The sequence below is a fragment of the Corvus moneduloides genome, chromosome 4 (assembly GCF_009650955.1).
Source record: "Corvus moneduloides isolate bCorMon1 chromosome 4, bCorMon1.pri, whole genome shotgun sequence".
Lineage (NCBI taxonomy): Eukaryota > Metazoa > Chordata > Aves > Passeriformes > Corvidae > Corvus > Corvus moneduloides.
In genome coordinates this window covers 63498740-63514226 of record NC_045479.1, presented here as the reverse complement: position 1 = coordinate 63514226, position 15487 = coordinate 63498740, and the positions used below count along the sequence as shown (strand labels likewise).

Here is a 15487-nt window from a genome sequence, read left to right as displayed (position 1 = left end):
CTCAGTTTGGTCAAATTCTTGTGCAGAAAAACAGAGAGGGAAAGCCAGCTGCAGGCATCATAGCTTTAATTTCCAATGACAAGGTTGCAACACAAAGAGGAAAAAAATTGAAAAATAAGTGGCAATATTTTCCGTTTAAAAATGCATCTACAATCTTTGCTCTGTTACGGAGGCATAATTGCCAGTAAAACCATTATAGAGAGTCCTTGACCTTGAGTTTTTCTGTTCTTTGCTTTCTGTTCACACTGGCAGCACTGGCCCCAGCAGTGCAGTGGGCAGGACCATGGGTTTCTCAGCCTTCTAGGTCAGACAAAGTCATCTTTCACTTGCACTGAATGAGTGAGTATTCTCTGTGAAACCAGGAAGCAGAGAATTAATCCATACCTGTTTTAAATCAGGATAAGACAACTCAAGTTAGACAACTGAACTAAGCCAGATATGGTTAGGGCTTGTACTCAACCCTGACAGTGTTTAAAGCCAGGCTGGATATGGCCTTAAGCAACCAGTTCTAGTGGGAAGTGTCCCAGCCCATTGTGGGGGGTGTTGGAACCAGATGATCTTTAAGGACCCTTCCAATCTCTTAACATTCTATGACTCTATGATTCTAGATAAGAATTTGAATTTTCTATTATACAAGTGTACATCCCTGTGTACACCAAAGAATAGATGGGCCAGAATCACATGACATGAGGATAATGGGTCAATTCTTCCCTCAGAAATTGTAGCCCCTGGGAATGAGATGAATTGGTTGGGTTTGTGATCCTTACATTTCTCTATTTTTGCTAATGCAGTGCCCCTTTCTACTAAATTAGAAAAGACCATGTAACCCTGAGAGTCAAGCGCTGCCTTCTATAAGTGTCGCAGCTCTCAGTGCCATAAGAAATTGATTTTCCCTGCATTGCCAACAGGAATGATATGCATATATCCTGGGGCAGGATGTACAATTGTATTTGCAGCAGTCAAGATGCAGCTGTTAACAAGGTAGTGTTGGAGGAAAGAAAAGTTCCTCATTTTCCAAATTCAGAAGACCTAGCTGAAGTTTGTGTCATGCATTTTCTTCCCCTTTTTCTGTTGTATAGGTTTTTAGCACTTTTCATATCCTAAACTTACTCCTGAAGGTATTTAGGAGCACTAACCATTGTGGTTGTCCTACAACACAGAAAAGTAAGGCATGGTGAAAAGGGGTAGCTGTCAGCACTGTCTGACACTATCCATCCAAATCTAGGGATCTGGAGAAAGGCCACAAAACACGTTGGGCTCTGAATGCTATGGGCAGACAACACCTTAATCATGCTGCATCTTGTGCTTGGTAGTGTTCCCAGCAAACTGCAGTTGCCATGTGGGCAAGCAGCTTTCCAGTCTTCACTAATGTGAGAAGAGGTAGCTCTAACTTTGTGTCATCACAGGAATAAAGCTTTGAGTAGAGTACGTCACAGGAGAACAGTCTTGATAGTGACAGTCATGGTCGGACCTGTCTCCTTTGATATGTCCTTCCAAGCAACTGCAAATTCCATTTCTTTAAGAGCTGGAAAAATAGTGTAGCTGTGGTTGAAAATAGAATCTGTGTGTGCTTCCTTTCCAGACAGGGAATGTGAAATGATAGTGGAAAACACTGTGATTAAACCGCACCATAAAAAGTCAAGGACAAGCTGATTCATAAAAGTAAAAAGTCATCCATTAATTTGAAGAGATGCTCATCCTCTGGGATATAACTTCAGGTTGACAGTAGCTCAGATGAGTTGGTCTGTCCTGCTGCACCAAAGGAGGGTGCAGCCCATAAATGCGTTCTTCACAGTGAAAGTGGGGGAAAAAATAGCTTTAAAAACATGATGGGGATGAGGAAGCTTCCTTCCTAGTCTTTGAGTTTAGAAAAAAGGAATGATGTAAGAATAGAGAGGACTGGGTATATGGATCAGCCTTACAGCAGTGGATATTGCAGTATTACCATTAGCACAGAAGTTGCAGGAAGGATGTTTTATTTAAGACATTTGTTATCAGCACAGGAAAAAAAGTTATGTTTGTAACTGAGCCATATACTATATGTGAGTGACCAAGGGCAAGAAATGGAATCATTATGAGCAGCAGTTTCCCACATGGCAAATCGTGATAACAAATCCTTTTTCTCAGCTTGCCTGCTGACGCTGTGGGGACTCTGTTAGGTGAATGGAATTAACACTGCATTGCAAATATGAAACATATGAGCACTTAATAAGTCACTTAAGTCACTTCTTCTGTGACTTATTTTTTTCCATCTTCTGTGAATAGATTCATGTCATTTAGATTTAGGTCATCTTGAGTCAATTTAAATAAGAGCTTCATTTTCAAATATAGTTTTGTTGTATTGTATTTTAGTATAGTCTGGTCTATATATAAATTTAACCTACATGCTGCAATATTGTCTGTGTACTGTTGAAATGTCACTTCTTACAGCATGCTTATGTTTATTGTCTAGTCCTCTTCCCAGAAGAAAAAGTACATGCAGTGATTTTTTAAGTTTTCTTTTCTTGGTGTTGGTTTTGTTTATCATACACAGTAAAAGTAGAGCCATTAGCTTATATTTCTGTGATACTAAAGTCAGTAAAATATGTTTTTACTTGAAGCTGCAGGGGAATTCACACTTTCAGACCTGAAGAAATCTTCATCTGAAAAACAGTGCAAAACAAACAAGGTCTTTCCCTCTGTCAGAGAAGTGTAATATATTGGGAAATCTTAGTTACTCATAATCTAGTTCACAGGTACCAATAACAAGCAAAAAACTTCTGGAGGTGTGTAAGACTTTTCTCTACTGATGACAGGTGTTATCATAGTTCGTATTTCTTCTAATACCTTTTATTTTGGTCACAATAATTAGTAAATACTGAAATAAATCCCCATTACATACCTAGGTTTTCATACGAGGTTTCTGATTTCCAAGCTGAGGAAAGAGTTGCGGAATTCAAGTGAGCAATAACTCTGTGTTGGTTGAGGGGAGCCCAAGCTCAGAAGCTCTCTGTGCATAGTTCTGCTGCTCTGAATAAGGATGTGTGGTATACCTGACTAATCTATATTTGGACAAATATGAAGCCTTTCAAAATATTTTTTGAAAAATGAAAGAAATTATAATTTTTTTTCTTCTAAAATGTATATAGCCAAGAAAATTCAAAGGGAAATGTGTGCAACAGCTTTGCCAATGGTTTAATATATTTTCCTTACAAGTTTGTTCAGTGTCAGAAGTATCTTACAAGAGGTATTGTCAGTTAAAGAGCTGCCAGTTTGACATCATTTGGAGCTATTGTTAGGATAAAATAACCTGTGCTTAGCACACCATATTGCCAAGAAATGTCTGCATCACTGGAAATAACAGTACCTAACTTTAATGACTACTTTATTCTTCCAGAGTTAGCTGTTGCTTAGACTTTGCTGGTTCAGAATAGAGCTATGCAGAGCTTGAAAAAAGTGTTCTTGTTGTTGTGTATCTAATGGAGCACACCTCCAAAGTGTACTTAAATCAAAATCATTGGCATCTCAAGCAAAATCAGGTAATTACATGAGATGAGGGCCCTGCTGTGTTGCATGCAGCACAGCCACATGTACCAGAGGATGAGAAAGTGGCACTGCTTCCAAAAACTGACAGCCTAAATAGAAGAGACAAAGAACAGCTGATAAAAAAACCTAGAGCACCAACAATGCCTAAGTTGTCCTGCATGAGGTAGAGTGGTGGTTAAACTGTTCCCTGTGGACCTTGCTTTCTTTTCCATTGCTACATTCAGTATTCCTAATTACCTGCTGGAAATGAATGCAGGACAGTGACCTTTTTTTCTGAGGACACTGGGAATGCCTGGTCCAAAGAGTTTGGCATATGCATCTTTGTATTGACTTTTCCAGGTTATTTTATGGGACTTTTTGTCTGTTTTAGAGCAGGATGGTAAAGGTTGCAATCAGCACTGTGCTTCCTCTCCATTAGTTTGTACAGAGCATTGCCTGTGCTCAGAGCATCTTCAGGCTGCAGGCACTTCATTGCCTTCAGCAGGAAATGGATAAAAATAAAACCAGAGAAAAAACAGTTTTTAACATTTATTTATCACAGTGAACTGCAATTTTAGTTAAGGTCTAGGGTAAACAGATGTCCCAACTATATCTACAAATTGCAACACAGATGAAAAATACTGTACTGTGTGTTAGTCATGAGAGAGAAAATGTACATCATTTCTGTCTTTTTTTCGTAGAAACTTCTCAGTTCTACATATTGGGGATATCAACTCTTGGCTATTCAGTGACTAAATACTCACCTTATAATAACTAAGGTATCCAAAGAAAATAAATACTGTTCAAGATGAAGTGGGGAAGGAATGTGTCTGATGTGGTGTAACTGTAGTAGGAAGTGAGAAGAGTTGTAACAAAATGAAGAGCAGTAATTGTGTACTGCTTCTGATACTGCAACTTGAATGTTCCATAAAGGTTGTATGAAAATATTAGGATGCTTGAATTGGTTGTAGTTCAGTGAAACAGTTCTGTTTCTCACAGATCTTTGCACCCAAATCACATCTGTAAGACACTGAGGCTGCTAATTCTGTCCCCTACTCCCATTCTTTCCACTCCTTCATTCCCTCCTTTCTGCTCCTTTAAATACCATTCTTTTCTCCCATTTTAAAACACAAATCCTACAAAATCAGTAAATATTTTTTATAATTTGGTGCCGATATAAATTCTTTTTCTAACTGGTAATCTGAGGCCCTGCCAACTGGAAAGTTGATACAATACCACTAAAATCACTAAAAGTTTTTGCAGTAAAAAAAAGGTAAGAAAATGTTCTGGAATTGCAAACTTAATCTTTCTAAAGCAGTTTTCTTACAAAAGTATATCACATATCTTCCTTAAGTGATGTTATCTGGCATGTGATTTAGAGACTAATGTCAAGCAGCTTGGGTTGCTCATCATATCTGTGTGGAATTATTTATATGTGATATAGCACATGCATAATTCCAGATGAGAGTTTAGTTACAATATTTGTGCTGATTGTCCCCAGGAATTTCTACATGTTTATGTAAACTATGAGGAGACTCTCAGGTGTTGCAAAATGGGTTCTCTAATTCACATAATTCCAGAAAGGATAAAGGATAGTGGCAGTTCTAAATGAATTTTGATGATAGCACTAATTTATTGATTACTTGCAAACTAGCAGCAAACTAGAAGGGCAATAGCATGGGTCTTATGAAGTCCCTTGCCTCAGCAGAACAAGAATAGCAAATAGAAGAGGCCACAAATAACTTACTTCACAAGTACAAGTCACAGTTCTTGAGTAGCCTAAAGCAGCTTGAAGTTTGTGTAGAGGCTGTATCTCCCTATGACAGTAGGCTTTTCAAGCCTGAAGGTTTTAGATACAGTACTGACCTTTCTCCTTAAATAACCAAAGTATCTTAGAAATCTTGGAATTACAAATATGATGAACAAAACTTGCAGCACTGCTGAATGTAAGTGTTCCTATGATTTCTAAAGCATTTTTTATTTCCTACATGAACTTTCCAAATTACCTTTTGATGTTAAAATATTTTTAAATATATCCTTTAAAATGTAGCCTCCATCTGCTGCAGTCAAATAGGTCAAAAAATTTTTTTTTTTCAAGCTAAGATATTTTAAATATCTGTGTTTTCTCTCAGTCTGGAGAAGATAAACTGTCAGAGACAGTGGATAATCTTTACTTGTTTTTCTTTTATCTGAAGAGCAGCTGAACAATGAACAATGGAACAACAACAGCTGTCCTTAGAAATTCAGATCAACAACAAAAAAAAAGAGTGCTATAAAAGAATCACTATTCTGAATTGAATGACTAGTTAAACTACTAAATCCATATTTGCATCATTGAATAAAAAGGTCCAATATCAATTTTGGCAGGATGTGCTGCTTTTGTTTTTGTTCTCTTCTGGGCCTTTCATCTACAACCACAACAAAAGCAAATCAGTGGTAGTGATAATGGATGTCCTCGTGAATTGATCCTCTGGTGCATACTGAGAAATTTATGTGAATTGGTAAGCAGTTGGCCAAGTTCACCAAATAACCAGCTTCTCACGTTTATGTCTCTGAACTGCACCTGCAGATCAGTAGCCTCCTCACACCACCTGGAGCCCAGGTCCTTCTTGATTTGTTTGGGCACTGTGCTCTGTGCCACCACTCCCTCCTTTAAAAAACGTCACTACTTACATTAATGAGAATATATAACTTTAGATCTTTTTTCACTATTTAATATTTTGTCATGTCCCCAACTGTAGAGAAGAAGGCACATCTTTTTTCATATTTTCTGTGTCTTACAAAAAAGAGACAGAATTTCAACCTTCTCTGCATAGTAAGCCCAGGTAAATGGACAAGTGTCTCTAGTGGCACCATGTTTTAGATTCAAAAGTACCCTGGCTCAAATAAATCCCTTTAAGAAAAAACATTAGAGAATGAAGATTACAGAGGTGCTGTAACACCTGAAGAGTGAAAAAGACTTTGGTTTCATCAGTAGGGGTGAGAATAATTTATAATTTAGTGGCTGAAAAACTGTTATGAGGAAACTCCTTTTCAGCAAGTCCTTATCTTTTTATTTTCCTGTATCCTGAGGATACTGCTGTCCTGGTTTTGACCCATGACAGTTTGTCAAAACTTTGTATTTATCCTTTATCTCCAGGTTTTGATTCTAACCAATGCATTTTTCTTTTTCTAATGTATTACTGTTATTAACACATCAACCTCTTGACTAGCTATCAATCTATTATGGATTATTCAAATAATTCTGTCAAATTTATTTCAATGAGTCTGAATAGAGAAACTTTCTTACTGTGGAGATGGCAGAAATATATTTTGGTTAGAAAAAAATAATTATAATAATGCAGAGGTTCCAGACTGTATTTCATATGAAAGGAGGGATCTGGATTTAAATACAGAACAGTGTTGTAATTTTAGCTTTTAAATTCTTGTCTTTGAATTTTAAAAGCTTGGCATGGACATATATCACAGGGTCTAGAAAACACTATGCTTTCCAGTTAAGATATTAGATTTTTTAGTACTAAACTTCACAATAAATTACATTTGCTATTATTTTATCAATGTGTCTTTGTTGAAACTAATCACTAATACCTATAATACATTGCTAAGTTATTTTCACATTGCTCACAAAAATAGTGGTTCATTTTATATGTAGGAAAGCATGAAATTCACTCTAGGCTGCTGAAGGTGCAGTCTCCACATGTGTTGTAGTGGCCTTTAGCTAGTGGCAAGATGCACACCAGCACTCAGTTTAACTCATCTGTAATTTCTGATTCCCCGTTTTGGTTTTGACTGGTTGTTGAGCTTTCTTTTTCAACTTGGTACTGCTATGATTTCTTCAATTCATATAGGTACTGACTTGAGTAGATGCTTGACCAATTATTTCATTTGGCATTTGTTAATACAGGGAAACACAGAAATGTCTTCTTTTTTTTCTTTTTCTTTTTTTTTTTTATGGTTTAAATCAAAACCACCCAACCTCTTATTGAAAAAATTGAAATTTTTTTTCTGCAGAAGAATCTGTGGAGCCCTTCCTGGAAAGCTTGATTGCAGGTGTGTCAGAAATCTTGCAGTAAAGCTCTGCCCTGCTATGATTCATTCATTTCACAGAACACTTCATTTAACTGGCAAATGTACATTGCATTGTACTCCTTCATTAAAAGCTCTTAGAACCCAGAGAACAGGCTGTCACTTAATTGCCTTTAATTCATTGGGAAATGTATGCTATGGTGGCACTCAAAATGGTGATTTGGCAAGATTTCCTTTCTTACGTAAAAGTAGAAATTACTTTTATGTACAATATCCTCGTAGTAGCAGCATCTATAAAAAAATTCTCTTGTTCCCTTAGAGATGTCCTGCTTTGACTTTCTCGAAAATGCTGAATGATTCTGAGCCTCTGTACGTTGTTAGCTCCATATTTCTAAACCATGGCTGACTCCCTGCTCAGAAAACTCGTGGTTTGGTGTCTGACTCTGAGCCTTCAATAACTGGTCAGGGAAAGGAAGCTTTTGACTGCAGGCTCTAGGTTTTACACAGGTTGCAGAAGGTGGCTTTAACCAAATCTGGTGCTTAGGGCATGGAACTTTGTAACTTTAGTCTGTACAATAAGCAAGGCACATTCCCAAATACACTTCAAGGTTTATGTCCTCTAGATAAGCTAGTGCAGCTACCTTCTCAAGAATAGGATAAAAATCAGGCTGGGTTCATATTTCTCTCTCTTCTGAGTCCTGTGAGGACATGGTGAAAAGTACAGCTGAGTAGTGAGTCATTCTACTATTCAGGGTTTCATTCAAGGAATACGTGAAATGTAAAGTTCCCCATCAATTACCAAAGATAAAGATTATTCCCCCTTGTGTATCATGTAGAATGAGTCTAGCTGTAATATATATTATCTAATCTTTAGTTTATCTTTGTGTGCTTCAAAAATAATGATTATTTCCTATAAAGCTTCAAAACTTGCCATGAGATCATCAGTCACTTTTATCTACAGTGCAAATGCATCTGTACTTGTATTAAGAGTTTGGCACCAACTATTTAAATTACTATTTAAATACACAGTTAAAATTGTACTGACTCAGAAACATCACACTTGGAGCCAGAAACAATTTCATAATCTAGATTGTAAACTGTCAGAGAATAGTTGTTGTTCTGTTTTTGTACTTTATAATGCAATGTCTTGGAAGAAAGTGATAAATTTTGGAGAAAATGCTTCCTCTCATCATCTGCACAAAAAGAGAGCATCTAATTACTCATTTCCTGTCATTATCTTCAATTTGCATCTCCTAACTCTGGTGCGTCTGGTGGGTTTTTGCTGAGAGTTTTAATTGTCAGAATCTTCTGAGTAAGATACAAGTAGTTTCTGTCCTAACTCAGAACTGTTCGGTCTGAACTGGAGAAATCAAGTGGAAAAAAATCCAAGATATCTGGGGGATTCAGTGGTGACCTTGCTTCCACCAGCTTACACATTTAAAAACAATATTAGAAATCCACGTGGCATTGTGTTTCTAAGAGCATTTTTCCCTACACAGTTGAGCAGAGTAACCTAGCTCTAAGTTTAGAAAAATTTATTTCTGATAAGTAATTCCTACTTTATTGAAATTCTTTTAAAATTATGAAAAAGCAGTAAAGTCTAAAAGAAAAGAGAAGGCATCTGCAAGATGCAATTATATTGTCTCTCTTTGTCCCTCTTTATTAAATGTGGAAGGTTTGAGCAACAATAATAAACATGAGAAAATGTTAGTTCTTGTATAATCATCCATTAGCATCATAAAGGAGAATTCTGAAGAAAGATTAAAGGTTTGTCTTTTAAAAAGAAGAAGGTTACAGATTTAAGTTCTCTCTTCTACAAAACAAGGAAGCTTGAAAGATGAACATAAAGGAAAATGAAAAAGCAAAACAGAAGGGTTTGTTCAACAAGGGAAAGTGGCAGAATCTGCACCTGGGATGGGGCATCCCTGGATGTACAGACCGAGTGGGGAATGAGAGGCTGGAAGGCAGTGCCACAGAAAGAGACCCGGGGTCCTGGATGATACAAAGTTGAATTTGAGTCAGCTCATTAGTCACTGCACCCTTCTAATGGTAATTTTCACTGAGTTTGAAAACATGGAGGGTTGCTGAGGCCATGTGTTTAACTGCATTATGGCCAGAGGTCAGATCATGCTCTCAGAGGAAGGCAGAAGCTTTCCTGACTTGGGTAAGAGCTTCTTGAGGATCATGGCATTGTTGCCATTGTTAACGACACACTATGTCATAAACTGCAATATAAAGTGCAATAACTGGGTTTTTTCTCTGCTTTGGAAATGTCTGTGCTCATAAACAGTTACCGAAGACTTGGCACAAGTTTAAAGAATTTTAAAGGATAATGATGGATTTGGAGAGACAGTAAGCTCTGAGCAAAAAATGCACCTCCTATCCTCCCATGGAGCGACACCTTACAGGTCTCAGGGTACATGACACAGTATTAGACCATGAGGAAGCCATCTCTGGAGCCCTTTGGGTGGTGGAAGGAATACCAAAGATAACTGTAGAAGGTAAATTTATAAGCAATTGGGTGATAAATTGGAAATTTTCTACAGTTTCCTGGGTTTTGTTAATACCCAATCTGAAATGAGATCATTGTTTTAGACTGAAGATCACCTTAAATCCAGTTAAAAATATACATGCAGTCAAAAGAAAAGGCTTTCTATTTCATTTCTTGACGTATTTTCTGATGTGATTACTATTTATTTACCCATTTCTGCTCTGACCAATCTTAAGGGAAGGAAGAAAACTACCATCTTAGGTTGGCTTAAGCAGTGAAAATAAACTGCAAGTCACTTGAGGGGTTCTTTTAACCCACTGGGTAAGAACTTAAGGAAAATCACATAGGAAGTGTACAGAGGAATAGTCAATAACTTCAAGCACAATTTTTACTGTTCAAGTGAAATATCATAATGAACTTTCATTGAGTTGAAGTGAGAATTAATTTCATTCTCTATGTCCCTGGTAGAATTTTGTTAAATTATTGCAGGCCTCAGCTTTCTGCAGCTTAGAAAATAATGCACCTCTTCCCCTGACAATACTGTGAGGTTTATAGCAGCTTAATTTTCTTTTCATTATGTAATTCCAAGTAGGACCTATAAAGATGTGATCTGCTCAACACTAACAATCCTTCAAAGCTAAAGCTTGAACAAATCAATGTCTTCAGGTCCATTAAACTCAAGCACAAAGCACATCACGTTCCTGAACAAAAGGATTAATTGGGGTGTAAGAGTACACAGAAGTAAAACAATGAGTAATTATGGAAACTAAATTCAACTAGATTCAACCTGATTATTCCAGAAGTCATACACAGGAGGCTCTGTAGTGCTCTGGCTCTGTGTTCTTCCACTCCATTTTTATTCTGGTGCAGGTCATGGCACAAGATCTTCTCTTCCTGTTATGTGGTCCAGCAGAAGTGTTTTAAATGGGTTCACAGAAACTGCTTGTAATTTAGTGCCATATCAGTGCAGAAAGAGGAGAGAAGGGGGATTTTAGTGACAGAGAGAGGAACATTTAAAATGGTTTGATCTGGTTTTTTAGGTTCAAACCATGTATGTACCTCACTGTGCAGAGCTGCTCTGTTCCCCATGGTTGTGTACTGTCACTGTTCAGACAGTATTGTGCAGTACTGCAGCATGTGGCAGACAGTGAAATCTGTCTCCATGCAATACTCCATATGGTGCTGTAGTCTCCCTTCATATCCCAGTTCTCCTTTCACACCCCAAAGAGACATCACAGAAAATGTGGGAACACGATTTCCTTGGCCAGTATGGAGTGTCCTCATCAACAGTGCACAGTCCTAAGCATTTCAAGGTGATGGCTGTGTCTGTCCTAGAAAAAACAGATGGAAATGAATAGAAAATAGTGCCCCTCTAAGCTGGTGGAAAGGGATTTATTTCCCTTCATCTCCACTTACAAAAACATACGATGTGGTTAAATGTTCCATTAGTTTGTCTCCACTACTCCATCCATCTCTTACAGAAGTGTACTTCCAAGTTTATTTACCAATGATGTGTGTTTCCAACTTTAAGATAGGAAAACTGATTCTAAATTATATAGCCCAGCTGAAAAATACCACATCATATTGGCAAATATTATTCTGCACTATTATGTCAGGGCAATATTTAATATATGTTCCTCAGCAGCATATAGATTTTTTGAAGTGGTTTTGGGGCTTTGGGTGGTTGGTTTTTTGGTTTGGTTTTTTTTTTTTTTTTTTGGTCTGTTTATTCGTTTAGTTGTTAGGGCTTTTGTTGTTGTGGTTGTCTGTTTTGGTATGGCCTGGGGGTTTTTTGCTTTTGTTCTTGGTTTTTTTTCATGTTCTGTGTAGGATTATTTAAAATATTAGCAGCCAAAGTTTTTGGTTATGTTCTCTTTGTCCTTCTTAGATTCAGGATTCTCCAGCTGTTTTGTTAAATCTGGGCCATATACTACTCCTCCTTCTGTGTCACTAAAAAGCTTGAGCAGAAGAAAACAGGCACAGCCCTATAGTGTGGAAGAGACTAGCAGTAAGGAGTTCACCCTCACCTGCCCCTTACCCTCCAGCTCCATAATAAGTTCTGCAGTAGCACAGGGGACAGATGAGTATCAATAATCAGTCTGCTCTAACTTCATGGGTTCCCTCATCAAGGCCAGAAGTACATGAGCATGACTTGCCTGTTCATTCTCTGCAGGCAGCATGAGAACCAATATCACTCTGCCAAGAATTTGAGCTTGTTTGCAGTCCACAGAGGCAAGGATTTGATTGTCTGAATGTCACTGTATCCAGTAATGTGCAAAGAAAAGGGGTTGGCAATCAGATAAACCCCTTCTTAACTTCTTAATTTTCTTTTCAGTTTCATCTGTTTTATTTTTTTCTCCTAAATTGTATTATTCAAATGAAAATTCAGTGCATGACAACTAAAGCATGCATAATAATTCTTTTTCTCTTTAAAAAGGCTGAATTTTCTATTTATCCCCTGGTGCTTCAATCTATGAAAATGTTATATTAATTATGTTTTTCCCTATTGATACTGCCTGCAGTTATGCAGTTATTGTATTCATGCATGTTGAGAGAATGCAATGCCTGCATGGATTGCAGATGCCAAGGGATCCATGCGTCCTTGGTGGGCCACACACAGCGCTTTGTAAGATCAAGGTCCAAAGTGTAGTGCTCACAAGGACTTTGGTGGAACAGAGGACTTGGGAGTGTCAAAAGCTGTGCCTTACTGATGTAATAGCTGAATTAGGTCTGCAGGAGAACTCTTCTCTTCCTCTTTTGAAACTTATTCTGTACAATGAATTTTAAATTATTACTCTTTAAGAGTTTCCATTAGTCTGAATACTCACCAGCAACAATTTCTCCACTGATGTCAATCAGTGTAAGTTCATTACTGCTGGGGATTTTCAGAAATTAGCACAGTTTCAGGCTTTAACCTTGTTATGATAGCCAGGAAACATCAAGTTCCTTTTCCAAATGATTACCGAATGCTAACAGCTCTCTGGATGTTACTGATGGAGATTGGCACAAATAGCTTTGTTCATTGTTGAGCTAAATATGTTTCTGAAATACCAAAATAATTAAATTGGAAGTTTTGTAGCATTTTTCTGTAGAGACTTGTAAATTGCTTTGTTCTCCTAAATTACAAAAGAAATTAGCTAAAAGTTTAATCATAGAACTGTAAAAGGTTGCAAATCTGAAAAGCAGGAGCAGCTTTATTGTTTTCTTTAAATAATGTGCTGTTATTGTCATTTGCATAGTTTAAAAACAAACAAGAAAAGCCCAAAACCCAATGCTCACCTGCAGGTTTAAATTAAGAAAGCCGTTTTCATTCATTTTTATGTTTTTGAAATAATTCACCTTTGCAGGCTAATTTTGCAGCATAGTGAAGTTTGTCGTAATTGCTGCCTAGGAAGGGATACCTTTGCCAAGGTCATTTCTGTCACTTCTCCTTATTTGTTTCTTTAACCTTTACCTCTGAGCATAAATGTCATGTTGTGGCTTAAGCACTATTATAAGCAGTAGCATGCCTGAGTGCAGCTGTAATTGAGGATCTACCTATTCTACCCTTTGCAAAATTGGTGCAGGCTTCACAGCTAAACCTAGGTGCACTGATCACAGTTAGGGGCAATGTGGAAAACTGCGATTCTGTGTGGTCTCATTTTCATAAACATTATTTTGATGGGGCTATTTTAGCCCACATGTGCTTCTGAAAACAGAAGCAGAGCAGTAAGACCCTGGGGTAGCACTGTTCCCATAGGCAAGAGTATTTATTTCCTTGAAATAAAGTGTGTGAGTGAGACAGTATTTTTTTATGACAAGAGGAGCAAGATCATGTTTTATCTTACCATCCTTTGAAGAAATCCATGATAAATCAAGACTTTTTGAGGAGCAAATGTAAGTCACAGGATTCAATTTCTTCAGTGACAATTTTTGGACTAGGAGTGACTTTTGTAGAGAAGGAATTCAGGCTTTTCCAGGTACTTTCACAAGAGAGCACAAGCAAGGTCAAACGAAAGAGGTGAGAGTGAGCCAGGTCCACAGTTTGGTAAAGAAGACTAAACTTAGAACAGAAACAGAGAAAAAGAGAATGGAAAGAAATAAAAAGAGTTGGCAGTGATGGATGATGAGATAACAGAGATGAGATTCAACAACTGAAATCTGATTCCCTTCTGGAGTAAATAGCTGTGTAAACAGCCTTTTGGCCAGCGGAAAGGTTGAACTATATCTTTCAGACTAAATAGGACCTGAGGTAGAAAATACATTGCAGTGTGGCTTTTGCAGTCAGTAGGATGAGTGTGACAGGTTAAAGAGCACAGAAAAGAATGTGAGAGGAGCAATCCAGGAAGGTAGTGAATGGAGTTGGTGTACAGCTTGGCTGTAGATGGCACAAAGGAAGATGGCATTAAACAATCAGAAGGAGTAGGGCAGATACAGCAGAAAGACTTCAAAATAGAATCTTCAAAGTTGGAAAAGACCTTTAAGATCATCAAGTCCAGTCATCAACCCAGCACTGCCACCATTTTCACCACTAAACCATGTCTTCAAGTGCCATATCCGCACGTTTTTTGAATATTTCCAGGGAAAGTGACTCCAGCACCTTCCTGTACAGCTGTTCCAATGTTTGTCCATGAAGAAGTTTTTTCTGGTATCTAATCTAAGCCTCTCTTGGCATAACTTGAGGACATTTCCTCTCATCCTGTCATTTGTTACCTGGGAGAAGAGACCGACACCCATCTTGCTACAACTTCCTTTCAGGGAATTATAGAAAGTAATAAGGTTACTCCTGAGCCTCTTTTTCTCCAGGCTGAACAACCCCAGTCCTGTCAGCCACTCCTCATAAGACTTGTGCTCCAGACCCTTCGCCAGCTCCATTGCCCTTCTCTGAACATTCCAGCACCTCAATGTCCTTCTTGTAGTGAGGGACCCAAAACTGAAGAAGGATCTGAGGTGTGGCCTCACCAGTGCTGAGTACAAGGGGACAATCATTGCCTGGTCCTGCAGGTCACACTATTCCTGTCACAAGCCAGGATGCCATTGGCCTTCTCAGCCACCTTGGCACACTGCTGCATCCTCAAAAGGGAACAAACATCCGCAGCCTGGCCCAACTCAGGATAGGGATTGTAGGAAAATCAGAAATCTTATTGAGGGACAGCAGCTGCCCAAATAGTGCCTGATGTGCAGCTATGTTGATAAGACATAAATTTCCTCTCTGAAGTACTGGCTGGATGAGATCTAGTGGGTGCTCTGGGAGGCTGCAGCACTAGTGTAGGCATCAGCCAGGGCACTGCAGCCCTCCTCAGGCTGTGTATGAGCTCTGGTACCATTCCAACACCCCCCAGGTACCTCCCCAAACTACAGGCAGGGTGAGCCTGCAGTTGCACTTGTTCATGGTGGTTTTCTGCATAAGGACTAGGAATGTGTGAGATGAGGCTGCAGAGTGATCATGGGTTCAGAGATGGCAGCATAGAAGATGGACAAGGGGGG

The 15487-nt window shown here is 38.3% G+C and overlaps 1 protein-coding gene and 1 long non-coding RNA gene across 11 annotated transcripts in view; one reads left to right on the top strand and one right to left on the bottom strand.

The window, feature by feature from the left end:
* Positions 1-15487, top strand: part of MAGI2 (membrane associated guanylate kinase, WW and PDZ domain containing 2) — a 726260-nt gene that overhangs the window by 225402 nt on the left and 485371 nt on the right. The gene's annotated exons all lie outside the window — the stretch shown is intronic.
* On the bottom strand, positions 2633-14815 carry LOC116443016. The gene is made up of 4 exons (XR_004239721.1): positions 14679-14815; positions 9565-9570; positions 6714-6716; positions 2633-2642 (listed from the first exon to the last, which is right to left on the bottom strand). It is a non-coding gene; the product is annotated as an uncharacterized LOC116443016 (long non-coding RNA).